At 39.2% G+C, this 15,182-nt stretch overlaps 1 long non-coding RNA gene across 1 annotated transcript in view; it reads right to left on the bottom strand.

Moving 5' to 3' along the window:
- Positions 1-488: 488 nt before the first annotated feature.
- The window catches only part of LOC120734707, a 20,391-nt gene continuing 5,697 nt past the window's right edge, over positions 489-15,182 (bottom strand). Inside the window, exon 3 of the long non-coding RNA XR_005696083.1 lies at positions 489-499. This is a non-coding gene — a long non-coding RNA (uncharacterized LOC120734707). The remainder of the gene's footprint in view (positions 500-15,182) is intronic.

The raw sequence follows: 15,182 nt of genomic DNA, 5'->3' as shown, positions 1-15,182 counted from the left end.
AATGCTGTCTCACCTGACTGGTGATGGAGGGGATGTGATGAAATAAGCCAGGATAACCAATTCTTTCTCTTCCACGTTATGAAAATGAGCAGATCTGCAGCAGGCTGCTGCTTGGCTGGTGTAAAGACCATTATTTCTGCTCCATCCATTGCTGTGCCCTGTCATGAAAGCCTTAAAAAATATGTACAACACGACTGTGGCTGCAGAATGTTTATACTGGAAGAAGCTAAAAACAAATGAGAAGTTATTGGTCACAGTTCTTTGTACAGTTTATTTAAACTCAGGTCTGATCATTTTTCCTTTTTTTTTTTTTTTTTTTGCACCTCTTTAAGCAAATTTTTAAAAACCTCATAGTTTGACAGTCTCCAACTGATTAAGGTTTCAGTGTGGGTGTTCAGTAGGGACTTGAAGGAACATTTGGACCCAAAAAACGCTTAATATCTAATACTTACATAATATTATTCCCCAATTAACTTGAGAGTTAAGCTGATTTTGGATTCTTAAAATACAGTGAGTGTCTGGATAAAATCACCTGGTATCAGATTAACAGCAATTTGTTTACATTTAGTGAAGTCACTAATATAAGAGCATTATGACATCTTATCACCCATTTATGTGTCCAATCCACTGCTTTTGCGCTGAGCACAAGATGGTCAAAAGATCTATGGATGCTCGAAATCAAGCATTTTCTTCCTTTAATGTCAGTCACTCGATGTCAACTTATAAGCTGGGCTATTCAGAAATTAATGAAAAACACATATTTTATTGCTGTATTTATACATTCATTAAGTCAGAACAGTAGTCAAATCTGAAATTATCCATCCATCTATCTATCTATTATTTGCAAAACTGAAGAACTTTGGCAGTTAGACTCTGATGAGAGGCATGGTGGAGAAAGATAGTGACAGGACCCCCCTGGAGTCTGTACGGCGACGGTGGTTAAGCAGAATGAGCTGATGGCTGATGGAGACTTCAATAGAAACGCCCTAGGCAAGCTAAATTAGGTTGAAATGGGAAGGAGGAGGTATGCATAACAGCCAGTGTGGAGCAAGTGGTAAGAATGGAGACTGCGTTGCCCAACATGCTCTTTAGGTTGTAAAGTTACATTTCTTTGCTTTCCAAAATAGGGACGCACTAGAGAACAGTAAAATCTGTTTTGTTTAGTTTTTTCTGACCAAAACAACTAAAACTAACTCTGTTTGTTCATGTCAGTTCATTCAGGATAAATTCGATGTCACGGTTCTGGGTCATTCTGACCCAGCATTTTCAGTTTCTTATGTTTTTGGTATTTCTCTAGATTATGATTTATATTCTGATTATTTAGTGATACTGGTTTGATGATTATTATTATTATTATTATTATTATTATTATTATTATTATTATTATTATTATTATTATTATTATTATTATTATTGTAGGTTTAGTTCAGCGTCAAGTCTGTCTCTCTCTGTCAAGTCCGTGTCTTAGTAAAGTGTGTCTTGTTTCCTGTTTTACTTTGAAGGTTTATGTTCATGTGTGATGTCAGCGTGTTCAGTTTTACTGCTCCCCTGTCTCGTTAGCCCTAATCTCTCCCAGCTGTGTCTCCCTCCTGTTTTCCATTCCCTGATTACTCCCCTGTGTACATAAGCCCTGTGTTTGCCTTTGTTTAGTGTCGCGTCGTACCCTCAGAATTGCCTGTGTTCCAATTTGTGTTTTCACGGTTTGATATCTGTTTCTGTTTTTGTTTCGTGACCGCAATAAAGCTGAGGTTTTCAGTTACAATTCCGTCTCCAAGTCCTGCATTTGGATCCTCATCTCCGCCTGTCCGCACACAGAGCCCTGACATTAGAACTGCAAATAGTTCTTTGAAATGTTTGTCTTGTATTAATATTTAGACTAAGTTTTGTTCCGATTCAAAATATTGAACAAACCAACACTGGCCCAGAAGAGTTCAGTCAAACGATGATTTTATTGAGCACACGTGTGGGAAGCTGTACACTGCAACACATCAGCATAGATCTTCGCCAAACAGCTCATTTCAGAATGATTTTATTCATGTCAGGGTTCAACCCCTTCTGCGTCACAAATGAACATAAAATGCATCAGTTACAGTAAATGATCAATTAAAAATAGCTAAAATAGACAGAGACGTTCCTCTTTCTAGCACATTCTTCCATACATGGTAATTAAACTCATTCTAGTGGGGACTTTACACTTCCTTGACTCTTCTTCTGTCACTTGTTACTAGGCAAATGCAGTTAGAAGCTAAATGAATTCCTGGCCTTCGGCCTGGCCTATGTTTAAATCATAATGTCTGTAAGCGTGAATGCTGTAACCTTCCATTGCTCCAAGTCACTTACACAATAGCTCGTCGGGACATCGCACCAAACGAAGCTTGAAACCTTCAATAGACTGAGCATCAATTCTTAATGAGCACAACATGCAATGTGTGTGTACAATGATTATAGCTGCACCTGTAATAAAATGTTAATCTGATACCAGTAGCTGTAATAAACAGTTTAATGCAATGTTAATGATAAAGAATATATTGTAGCAGTAAAATTTCTTTATTTCCACAGTTTGTTTTCCAGAGTGGGTGGGAAATGTAATTCCTTTGATTTTTTTATTTTTTATTTATTTTTTTTATCTGCAGATAAAAACTACAAACACTTCTTCTCCTTACTGGAACAACCCAATAAGGAACTGTAATAGTCTGACCCACATTAACTAGAGTCTTGTTTTTCAGCACCAGTCTGAGATGAGATGTTTCTAATTTTGATTCTGTAAACCAACAGTGGTGTAAGGAAAAAGAACAACACCTGTCTTTTATAGTTCATATGCGATATGTCTATAATATATATAATATAGCAGTGGCGTTTGTGCCAATAAAAATCAGTATGTGCCACTGAGAAATGATTTGATTGACTGGCATTTTATAAGTGCATAAGGACGTGGACTGCAGCATCATATGCAAACACACTGTGCCACTTTCAGCCTTCCTCACAAGTTTTTTTTTCCATTGATCACCCGAAGCTAAAAGTCATGTTGCGAAAAAAGCCTTTTCCTCACAGGGCACAGTTATAGAGGAGACATGTTAAACTACTGACAACTTGAAGTGCGAGTAAATAATTACTGTATTTATGCTGACTTAAAAGGTTTGTGAAACTTTCACAGAACTCCAAAAAGCAGTTTTTCTGTGGGACATCAACTGAAGTGTGGACAGGGCCAAGAAAAAAAAACAAAAAAAAACAGATGGTTGATTTTTTTTTTTCTCACAATGCAAAAGCACAAAATAATGAAACTTTTTTTTTTACCTGGAACATTTTGGAACCTTAAACAAGCTCTAATGCCACTGATGGTGACAAGGCATCCAAATATTGTCACATGCATCCTGCACCTCACCATTATGCACAGTAAGTCTGTGGAGGGTGGTGCCCTAACATAGCTGCAATATTGTCAACCAAGAAGATAACAGCTCAGTTTTATGGATCTACAAAGTCCATATTAGGTTGCAAGAATCATTGTGGAATAAGAGGTATGTTTACTAGACAAGACTCCAGGCTGCTTGTGCTTCATTTAGATCTTCTGTTAGTTGTTGATTGTTTTGTTTTCTTTTTCTTTTTCACCACGTTTACTTCTGCTTTATAAACTAGTTAGATTTACGCACTAAAACGCACTTGGCTAGGGTGGATACTTCACCCTCTCAGAGCCTGGTTCAGCCAGATCTCCCTGTTAAAAGGGAGATTTTCCTCAACACTGCCGTCATGTGGTTGATCATGTTGGGATACTTACTTATAATAGGGTCCTTATTATAATATAAAGCATCTGGAGACCCTTGTTGTTGTGTAGTGACACTATTTAATGAAATTTAACTGAAGTCTGTTATTGCTAATCACAGCAACCTCACACGAGTTAGGCAGTAGTAGATGATGCCATGGAGAAACTCCTAAGGACAGTGTGGAGACTCTAGCAACACAAACTCATATTATTTGCCATCCCAGAAGTGGTTTGGTCAATGAAAATGGACAACTAAATTCCCACATGGAAAAAGTACAGCATCCATTCTAAGGAGAGATTTACAGATCTCTCTCTCTCTCTTTTTCCAGCCAACTCTCCCAACTTTTGTGAGAGGACACCAAGATGTCCCCATGATGTGTCTCGGGTCTGCTCCAGCTCATAGACGGTATAATACATGTACAGTCAATATGACGTCATCTAAAATCCTGTTTGGAAGAATCAAGACTGTGACCATTTTGATGTTTGGAAATGTGATGGACTGTGAGTGCACACTCACTGGCTAAGGACTTGTGATTTAAGACTCACTATAGCCGATACTGTGCATAATCTTCCTTTCTGAAACTGAAATTGACTAACGTAATGTTTTATTCAGCATGACCCAGAATGAGTAACCGAGGCCCAAACTCAGCAGCAAAGTGATTACTGAGGTCAGGAGGCATCCTAATCAGATGACTGAGCTCCCTCAATTAGCTTCTAACAATGTGGGAGAACACCAGCTTTATTCCAAGTCTCATCTGAATGATCGAGCCACCCTATCACCCAGTCTCTAACATTAAGTCTAAACACCATTCAGTCCACTGCCTTGTAAATCAGAGGTAGTAACTGGGGAACAGACTGAGCCGTGTGATCCCCAGTGACAAAAGTGACAAAAACATATAGTGAATACACAATTCAGGGCTAAAAAGTGTAACACCTGAATTGCAACTGCTCACAGTTTCCCTTCAGTTTTGTTCTGGGAAATGAGGTTAATCAAACTCATAGCCTCTGCTGACATTTAGCTTTCCACAACAGCTCTCTTCGGGGTGACACGGCAGTCATAAATTTCCTTGTCTCCCTGATTTTTATCTCATACATTTTAACTGTCTTCCTGCTCCCCTAGTCAGACAACCCTGGGGTGTTGGTTTGCGCCAAGCCTCCCCTCCCTCCGTCTGGCCGTCTCCACCCTTTCTTCCTGAGCGTGAGGTAATTACCTCCCTATGAATTCACTGACAACTAGATCTGCGGCAGATATGATAAAAATAGCTGACAGGGATTTTGACATAATAGTCACATTGTCTCATGGAGAAAGGGGCTTCTAATGAATTCCGATGAGGCCCACCTCGATAATTATCTCCATGTCATTCAGATGAGGCTGGGATAAGACATTTTGTTTGCTAAGGCTGGCAGTGACTGTTGAGCAAAAGTGACTTTAGGACAACCTTGGTATGGACTTTATGATGACTTTGTCTTGGCTAAAAATGCTGTTCTGTAAGATATCCTTGAATGATAATGGAGTCTGGTCCACCGGTTTGTCCATCGTCGTATGCGCCGTCTTTATTTGCAGCATAAAAGCAGCTGTTAGTTCAATCAAATTCCCAGTTGTGGGCCTTTTAGAGTTTATAAGCAAGAAGAAAAATCTAAGATTTGTGAATAAAAAGCCCTCTTAATCCTCTGAAGTTTTTTTTTTTTTTTGAGGCTGGTAAGAGAAAGGGAACTACTGGAAAGAAAATCCAGGACCTTTCAGTAGTTATTTACCAGCCAACACATTAACAACTCCCCAGGAGCATATTAAGTGGACAGCCACACTGACTGTGATCACAGTTAGGACTTTCATGTTGGTGCTTTTAGGGTCACTTTTCCAGCCAAGGTCAGACAGACTGTGAACGCTCCCACAGGTATCTTTGGCTACATTAATTGCGTTCTAATACTAAACCGAGCTGATCGGTAAGAGCTAAAGCCACTATTTTAAAAGAAGAGTGTCCAGGGCATTGTGCTGTCCAGACGAAAAAGACCAAAAAGAAGCTCCTGCTCAAGCTGCTGTGTGCAATCAAGACAACATGGGGGTTTTGTCCTCTACACACTACAGTGTAAAATCTTATCAGAGAGTCCACAGGGATCTGCTATGTCAGCCTTTTCTGATCCTATTATACACTCTCCCCAGAAAATTTAATTTGGAGAACAAACCTGTAATTATCTACTGTTGTTGTAACGAAAGAGGGCTGTGTTTTGGCAGAGGACAAAGATGAAGCATACAATGTCTGTCATAAACGCAATTTGATTTTTACGCGAGGGACGAATGAAGACACCATTGCCTTTTTTTTTTTTTTTTTAATTAAAACCCGACGTCACACAAGTCAAAGCGTCGTTGGAAGTTGTGCACTGCACTGAAATTCATTTATCTCCACGGCAGATGGGGAAATTCACATTTTGATTTGCTCAGTCGACAAATCAAATAATGATAACCGACTGTTCTCGTTCATGTTTACTGTAACACCTAAAGAGTTTATTTGGGTTTAAAGGACAGATTGACTTCAGACAGTGAAAATTATAAAAGTCATGTCTTGCACTCTCATGCATTATATTTCCTTTGAAGCACTTTCAGGGTTAAGAAGAGTTTGATACAGAACTGCAAAGGAAGAAGAAGCTTTCTCACTTGTGATTTCTTTTCATGATTATATGTAATGTCTAAAGCCTATTCTGTTTGATCGTTGCTCCAGCCGGAGACTTCATCCACTTCCCAGCACATGTGATTCAACACGAGATAAGATCTCATGCTGCGCAGTGGACGGATTCTCCACAGAGTCTGTAATTGATCATCTTCTTCATTCTCCCTGCACAGGGAGAACAACCTCAAGACATAACACAAAGACCTTCTTTGCATGCAGAATGTATTTCATAAGCATTTTAGGAAATTTACATGAAAGCTAAAAGCAGAAAATATTTATTTTCCCAACTGAGCTAATGTGAGATTAGCCTCTTAACAACCACCAGGTCACTGGTAACCCTGGTAACCCATGTAGGGTTTGTGGTTAGAGGTTTTTGTGAATGTGTAATCTTAGAACAGAAGAACTGGAAAGATAAAACGTGTGCTTAGGGTTAAGTTGCTGTTTGAGTCACATGCTGATCCAATCCAACTTTATTCATAGAGCACTTTAAAAACAACATGGTTGACTTAAAGTGCTTTCCAGTAAAAAACAGTGATAAAAGTTAAAAGACATACATTAAACAGACAAAGTTAAATAACAATAAAATAAATGAAAAAAAGATAAAAATGAATCAGTAAATATTAAAACATGAATAAAATAGACAATAAAATGTACAATAAATAAAATGAACAACATACAGAAGAAAAACTAACTAACTAACTAACTAAAACTGACTACAAGCTGACTCTGGTACTGCTCTTAAGACACCTTGGAAAAAAGGTGTGTTTTTAAAAAAAATGGCTTTTAATGGCTTACTGGTGCCTTTGTCCATGGTGGACTGGTGACTGTTGACACCGGATCTCCTAAACTGAACAAGTTTAACGTGGAATCTGCTAAACTTGAGGAAGTTCAAGAGGTATTATGTCTGAGAACAGGACATGCAGACAGAGAAAATCTCCAGCCTGCGATGATTTTGATGATGAAGAGACAAGAATCCATCAGGCGTGGACTGTTCATTCAAGATATCCTCCAAATCCGAAATTCTTCATTTATGCCACTCCTTCATGTTAACAAAGCAGTAGTGTAAAAACTCTTCAGCGTGATTAAAATTAGTATTAGAGCTTCACTGTTTGATGGCCCCGCCCCTCCCTGAGCCTGGTTCTGTCGGAGGTTTCTTCCTGTTAAAAGGGAGTTTTTCCTTCCCACTGTCACCAAAGTGCTTGATCATAGGGGGTCATATGATTGTTGGGTTTTTCTCTGTATGTATTATTGTAGGGTCTACCTTACAATATAAAGTGCCTTGAGGCGACTGTTGTTGTGATTTGGCGCTGTATAAATAAAATTGAAATTGAAATTTACCCTAAATAAGGTGATCCGATTATGATGTGCATTCATGCATCAGGCGTTTAAACAGAATAAATCATTCTAATATGTGCAAACATACATGCATACAGATGTGAACAGTTTGTATAATGACTGGAAGAAAAATGGAAGGAAAATTTGACATAATGGAGCGTGATTGGGTGAGAATCTTCCAATTACTATGTTTATATGAAGCATTTTTATTCATCAGGCTTTGAATGTGGCTACTTGTGTCCATTTAAACATGTTTAATAAAAGATACACAGAAAATAAGGATAAATCTTTAAACTAAGACATTGTGCTACAGTGCTGCACTGCTACCTGTAACAAGCTAATGAGTCGAGCTTTTACAATACATTATATATACTTTTAGAGAAAAAACAACACCATGATAATGAAAATATGTTTAATCCAACACTTATGATTTTGTTTTGAGATAAGATGCAGAAGTTTTCTTTCTTTATGCTAAGAGGCAAACATTTTCTAAGTTGAGTCTCGTTATTTAACCGAAAAATAAGGCTACACTGGATTACTGCATTATTTAACATCAATCCTTTGTAGACCATTAAAATCTGCACCAAGTCGTACTCTGAAATATTCCTCCTTCCTGAGCGTCGGACCAACCCATCCAGCACTGCTATCCCTTGAGCTACGCTCCTAGCATTACTTAAAAAAATATTCAGGAGTTTTTCTCCCTTTGGAGAAAAAGGGAAAGTAGCACAAATCCCCGCAACTTAAACTTTAACTGACATTGTGAGTTAGTTCTGCATTAGAGGTACAAGTCTTTGCAGCACCGTCTTCCATAAAACAGACATCAGTTATGTGACCTCCCACACTTTTGGGCTTTGTTTCTGCAAAGTGGAGAGATGAAGCAAAGACAGCCTGAGGGCAGTAATCTGGTTTCGTCTCTCTCAGGTAAAGCAGCGCCTGGATCTCAAGGCCTGGGGACATAGCGAGAGGTATGATATGACACCCGCAGCCCTGGGGGTCATTTGCTGTTCAGCATAATTAATCTAACATGTCACGTTCAGCTTGTTAACGCTGGTGTTCAAAGTAAAACAAACGAGCACAGCCACAGACCGTCCGGTTCTGCATTGTCAACAAGGTTTCCTTTGAGATGTGATGGATAAAAAGGGGCTGGAATAATGAATAATTTATCGCGGTGTATTCATTTCATGGTCTGCTAACGTTCTGGACAATAGCACAGTGTGTAACGTCCTGGAGGGATGTTTTGTAATTCTCTCTTTGAAACGGGACGGAGCGTTTTTACAGAGTTGAAAAGTACGTCTACATTTCTGAATCCAAGAAACACGATGGCTTCAAAAGAGTGACGGACGTGAATGTTCGTCTTTATTTAACACCCTGGTTAACAAGGACCCCGGCTGTGGACAGAGTTCCTAATCAAATTCTGATTATGTTTGTCTAATCAGAATATACAGATGGTATCGCATAGCAGGAGCATTAAACATGCTCATTTCCATCAGGCACTGATGCAGATCTAGTTTCCATATGGCCAGGAGTGTTCTTTAATACCCCCGTCATATTTGACACACTAATTGGATCACACGCTGCCACAATCTTAGTAAAGCATATTATGATTTTTCACTATTGAATCAGCTGATGAATGACTTAAAGCGTTTTACCCTCAAACTGTTGTGAGGGAAAAATTATGTATTATTAGTAGCAGTAGTATTGGTATTATCTGCCATTTAATAACAATTTTTACTCCAGGTTTAGTCTTTGTGATCAAACATGACATCAAAAAAGCTAATTCAGCTTATTTTTAGGACTTTTAGTCAAGTAAAACATTTGAATTCCCAGCTGTTACCTTGATAACAATTTAGTGTTATACTTCCATATATGGAGCTCCACTAAAATGCATTGGTATGCATGGATCATACATTTTCCATAATACATCCTTTAGCATCTTTTGTAGACTTTTTATTAAAATTCAGGGACTTCAATCAAGAGTCTGATATATTCACCAGCCACTTTTTTAGGTACACATTGTCAGTACAGTCTCAAACCCCCTTTTATCTTTAGAGCTGCCAAAATTCTTTTTGGCAAGATTTCAAAAAGATTTCTGTCCGTATTGACAAATAACATCACACAACCTCGGCACGTTTGTCGACTGCACATCCATGATGTGAATCCCTGGTCCCAAAACATCCAAATGATAATTTACTGGACTGAGAATGGTGACTGTGGAGCCCATTTGAGTACAGTGAAAGTCACTATTATGTTCAAGAAACCAGTTTGAGATGATTCAAGCTTTGTGTCATGGTACATTACCCTGCTGGAAGCCGCCATCAGAAGCAACAATACTCAGGTAGGCTGCAGTGTTTAAACGGTGCTCAGTTGGCAATAAAGTGTGCCAAGAAAACATCCCCTACTGTAAATCATTACACTCCCAGCAGCCTGAACTGTTGATACAAGGCAGGATGGATCCACGTATTCATGTTGTTAATAACACATTCTGATTCTACCATCCAAATGTTGCTGCAAAAATCCAGCCTCATCAGAGCAGGCAACACTTGTGTGAATTGTAGGCCCAGTTAGTCCATCTGTTTCAAGGTTTTACATGTTATGTCTTCAGAGATGCTCTTCTGCATACTTTGGCAGCATCAAGCAGTTATTTGAGTTAATGTTGCCTACCTATCAGTAGGGGTGGGCGATATAAACGATATACGATAGAAACGATATAAATTTGGCCAACGATAGAGATTTTTGACTATATTGCTCTATCGAGATAGTGCATGTTGATGATGTCATCAAGCTGCGCCTGTTTTGGTCGAAAGCGTCGCAGCGGCTGCAACAATTATCATCTGCAAATTATGCCGGGCGACAGTCACAGCAAAGAGATGAAGCACTTTTGAAATATGGGGAAAGCCAAAAACTGCACTTCCTCCACTTCCGTAACATTGATTCATTAATGTTGAATTCTCTCGTAGCTGCTCTATTTCCATGTTGTTGCAGTACAGGGAGTGCAGAATTGTTAGGCAAGTTGTATTTTTGAGGAATAATTTTATTATTGAACAACAACCATGTTCTCAATGAACCCAAAAAACTCATTAATATCAAAGCTGAATGTTTTTGGAAGTAATTTTTAGTTTGTTTTTAGTTTTAGCTATTTTAGGGGGATATCTGTGTGTGCAGGTGACTATTACTGTGCATAATTATTAGGCAACTTAACAAAAAACAAATATACCCATTTCAATTATTTATTTTTACCAGTGAAACCAATATAACATCTCCACATTCACAAATATACATTTCTGACATTCAAAAACAAATCAGCGACCAATATAGCCACCTTTCTTTGCAAGGACACTCAAAAGCCTGCCATCCATGGATTCTGTCAGTGTTTTGATCTGTTCACCATCAACATTGCGTGCAGCAGCAACCACAGCCTCCCAGTCACTGTTCAGAGAGGTGTACTGTTTCCCCTCCTTGTAAATCTCACATTTGATGATGGACCACAGGTTCTCAATGGGGTTCAGATCAGGTGAACAAGGTGGCCATGTCATTAGCTTTTCTTCTTTTATACCCTTTCTTGCCAGCCACGCTGTGGAGTACTTGGACGTGTGTGATGGAGCATTGTCCTGCATGAAAATCATGTTTTTCTTGAAGGATGCAGACTTCTTCCTGTACCACTGCTTGAAGAAGGTGTCTTCCAGAAACTGGCAGTAGGACTGGGAGTTGAGCTTGACTCCATCCTCAACCCGAAAAGGCCCCACAAGCTCATCTTTGATGATACCAGCCCAAACCAGTACTCCACCTCCACCTTGCTGGCGTCTGAGTCGGACTGGAGCTCTCTGCCCTTTACCAATCCAGCCACGGGCCCATCCATCTGGCCCATCAAGACTCACTCTCATTTCATCAGTCCATAAAACCTTAGAAAAACCAGTCTTGAGATATTTCTTGGCCCAGTCTTGACGTTTCAGCTTGTGTGTCTTGTTCAGTGGTGGTCGTCTTTCAGCCTTTCTTACCTTGGCCATGTCTCTGAGTATTGCACACCTTGTGCTTTTGGGCACTCCAGTGATGTTGCAGCTCTGAAATATGGCCAAACTGGTGGCAAGTGGCATCTTGGCAGCTGCACGCTTGACTTTTCTCAGTTCATGGGCAGTTATTTTGCGCCTTGGTTTTTCCACACGCTTCTTGCGACCCTGTTGACTATTTTGAATGAAACGCTTGATTGTTCGATGATCACGCTTCGGAAGCTTTGCAATTTTGAGACTGCTGCATCCCTCTGCAAGATATCTCACTATTTTTGACTTTTCTGAGCCTGTCAAGTCCTTATTTTGACCCATTTTGCCAAAGGAAAGGACGTTGCCTAATAATTCTGCACACCTGATATATGGTGTTGATGTCATTAGACCACACCCCTTCTCATTACAGAGATGCACATCACCTAATATGCTTAATTGGTAGTAGGCTTTCGAGCCTATACAGCTTGGAGTAAGACAACATGCATGAAGAGGATGATGTGGACAAAATACTCATTTGCCTAATAATTCTGCACTCCCTTTATATTAATAACTAACCTCGTATTGTGGATGAATAATCTCCGTTGTTCTCCTGACTGAAGTTTGCCCCGTGTACAGCATCCTGCTATGCGATTGCATTTGTCCCTGACCACCAGAATCCCTCACGTTAACTTTTATTGAGTGGAAAAAAAGTTGGCGTTCATCCTCCAGCTTCACTGTGCTAATGTTATGCTAACATAGCTGTGTCGCTAGCAATCACATAGCACAACATTATATACCAGGTAGTCCAACTTCAGTAACCCTGCAAACGCCACTGCTGTTTAGTTTTCTGTCTTTATTTATGTTGGAAGTGGTAGCAGAGCTGTACGTTTTAATTAGTTTCAAAAATCTCTCAGTCAGAACATGGTATGAAATGTTTAGGTGGAAACTAGCGAGCTAACTTCCTGTTAAATTTAATAAATTCTGTTTGCCTGGATGTTAAACTTAATTGTTACACCTGGTAAAGCAGCAACGCTGATGATTTTATTAAAGATGAAATAATTTAGACCGTTTTTAACTCTTAGTGTTCGTTTGACTTTGGGACCTGAAGCGGACGGAGTTTTGGGACCCAGATTACTCCGCGAAGCTCCTCACTACAGCAGCCGTAATGCTCTGACAATCCATCAAGCAGTGCGACTTACCAAAGTTGTACTAAAACATTTTTTAACAGATTTCTGCACGCCAAAATCGGTTCGAGGTCAGTAAGAACAACCAGAATTCATACATAAGGCACACTCTCGATTTTTGAGAAAATTAAAGGATTTTAAGTGTGCCTTATAGGGTGGAAAATACGTTATACAGAAGAAAAGAATATATCGCGATATATATCGTTACTGCACATGCTTCAAATTATATCGCGATATGGATTTTAGGCCATATCGCCCAGCCCTACCTATCAGTTCGAAGTGGTCTGGCCATTTTCCTCTGACCTCTGGGATAAACAAGGCATGTCTGACCACACTTATCTCAGACACCTCTAATCCTTCTGCTCTATATTATAGGTAATAATACGATTCTGCCACAGTCACACTGGTACCATCAGGAACTTCAGTGTTACATGTTTGTACTACAGTAGTGTACATCAATAAGTCTACAGACTTCCACTTGGTAACACTGATCCTGTAGCAAAACACGACATAGTCATGAAGAACTGGTCTGTATATTTGTTTATTTCATTAGTATAAACTGAGTAGACTTTATTGCTTTAACCGAGTAGGTTTGATTGACCAAACCTAATCCAGTAGTTATGACTGATGATTAAAACACAAACAAAGTTTTTTTCCTATGAGAGACTCAGACTGTAGTTTGTGACAGAGCCGTGGTTCTTGTCCACGGCCCTGGACAAGAGACTCTCAAATACCTCCGACCTCTCAAATATTCACAACATCTGCCTGGACACAAATCAGTACTTATAAGAACAGTCGGATTAATATTCCCCAGAACATGAAAAAAATGGTATAATTTGTGTCCAGAAAATCAATAGATTAATAGTCGTAACAGTTTCATAAACTGCCATGTGACTGTGCCAGCTTTCAGCAAGTTGTTTCCTCACGGGTGAATACAAGGCTTTATGCAGAAGTCTGCATGCTCTGCACAGAGAGTAGATTAAAAGGACACCAACTGTGCATGTATGCTTCAAGCAGACAAAAGCACTCTCTATAGTCCAAAACTCTCTGTAGTAACAACAACTAGTCCTTGTGTTTTTTGCTTGTGCGCATCCACAAGGAAATATAGTCCCTGCCAGTAAATCATGGCTAACATGAGCAAAATTAAATAGCACATTGACATCACTAACTTTTAGTAATAGTCTGTGTAGTATGTGAACCCACATTTCCACATGTCAGTCGCTATGACATCATCATTCAGCATCCTTGAGCTAAAAGACAACAAAGGGTTCTCCTGTTGGTTTCCCTCTGGTTTTACTTTCGATAAAATATTTTTACTGTCACATGCTAAAATGTCACAGAAGTCCTGAAGTGCAGTGCTGACTCAGTGCTGTCACACAGAAATACTGTTTGCTGACATTTGCTTGCATTGGCTACCATTAAGTGCTGGTCATAGCAGACTCACACCTGCCAAAAAAAAACAGTACTAAGTTAGATATAACACAAATAAGCTTACACACAAAAACTCAACTCACTGAAACATTGATCTTAGTTTAAACCTGTCAATAACAGAAGATACAACCTGGTGACTAATATTATTAATTAACACAAAAAACCAACCACAGGTGAAGAAGAGCATAATATTATTCACTCGCCATCTTGAACTGATTAGCATGATTGAGCATGTTGAATCACGTTGGTTAAAGAGGTCAAGTACAGGATCAAAGAATGCTAACAGTGGCGGCTAATTAAGATGTCGCAATAAAAAGTCACAACAAACACAACGGCTTCATATGTCCAGGCTTGTCTAACACTACGTAATTTAACCTCCAAGGAATATAATTACATCAGGTCAGAAGTGTCTGTAAAAAATTGAAATTTGCTCAAATGTGCACAAAATAGGGTCACGGTGGCCATAAAAGGATTACCAAACAATAATGTCTACAGCTATCTTTTATACTTCTCATCCTTGTCTTATGATCACGCCTGCGTTTATCAATGACGTTGGCAGTCTTCAGCATAAAGTCATCCCGGCATTACTGCTTTTTGTTTTGTTACTGCTGTACGTGCAAGTTAAATGAGGGTTTTGCGGTATTGTTGTAAAGTTTTCATAGACAAAAAGGTGCAAAAGAAAAAAAAAAAAGATGCATTTTTTGGTATGAATTTGAATTTTACCTGATGATGCTCTTTAGTATAATTTGCCAAATTCCCTCTTTGAACTCTAGCAGTTGGACAGCAGCCATCATCGCTCGTGCAGCATCTCTTTATCTGTCGTAAACGTTTGGAA

Source organism: Simochromis diagramma, unplaced genomic scaffold (genome assembly GCF_900408965.1).
Source record: "Simochromis diagramma unplaced genomic scaffold, fSimDia1.1 OVJJ01000571.1, whole genome shotgun sequence".
Taxonomy (NCBI): domain Eukaryota; kingdom Metazoa; phylum Chordata; class Actinopteri; order Cichliformes; family Cichlidae; genus Simochromis; species Simochromis diagramma.
The sequence above is the reverse complement of the archived record's forward strand: the minus strand, read 5'-3'. Positions and strand labels throughout refer to the sequence as shown.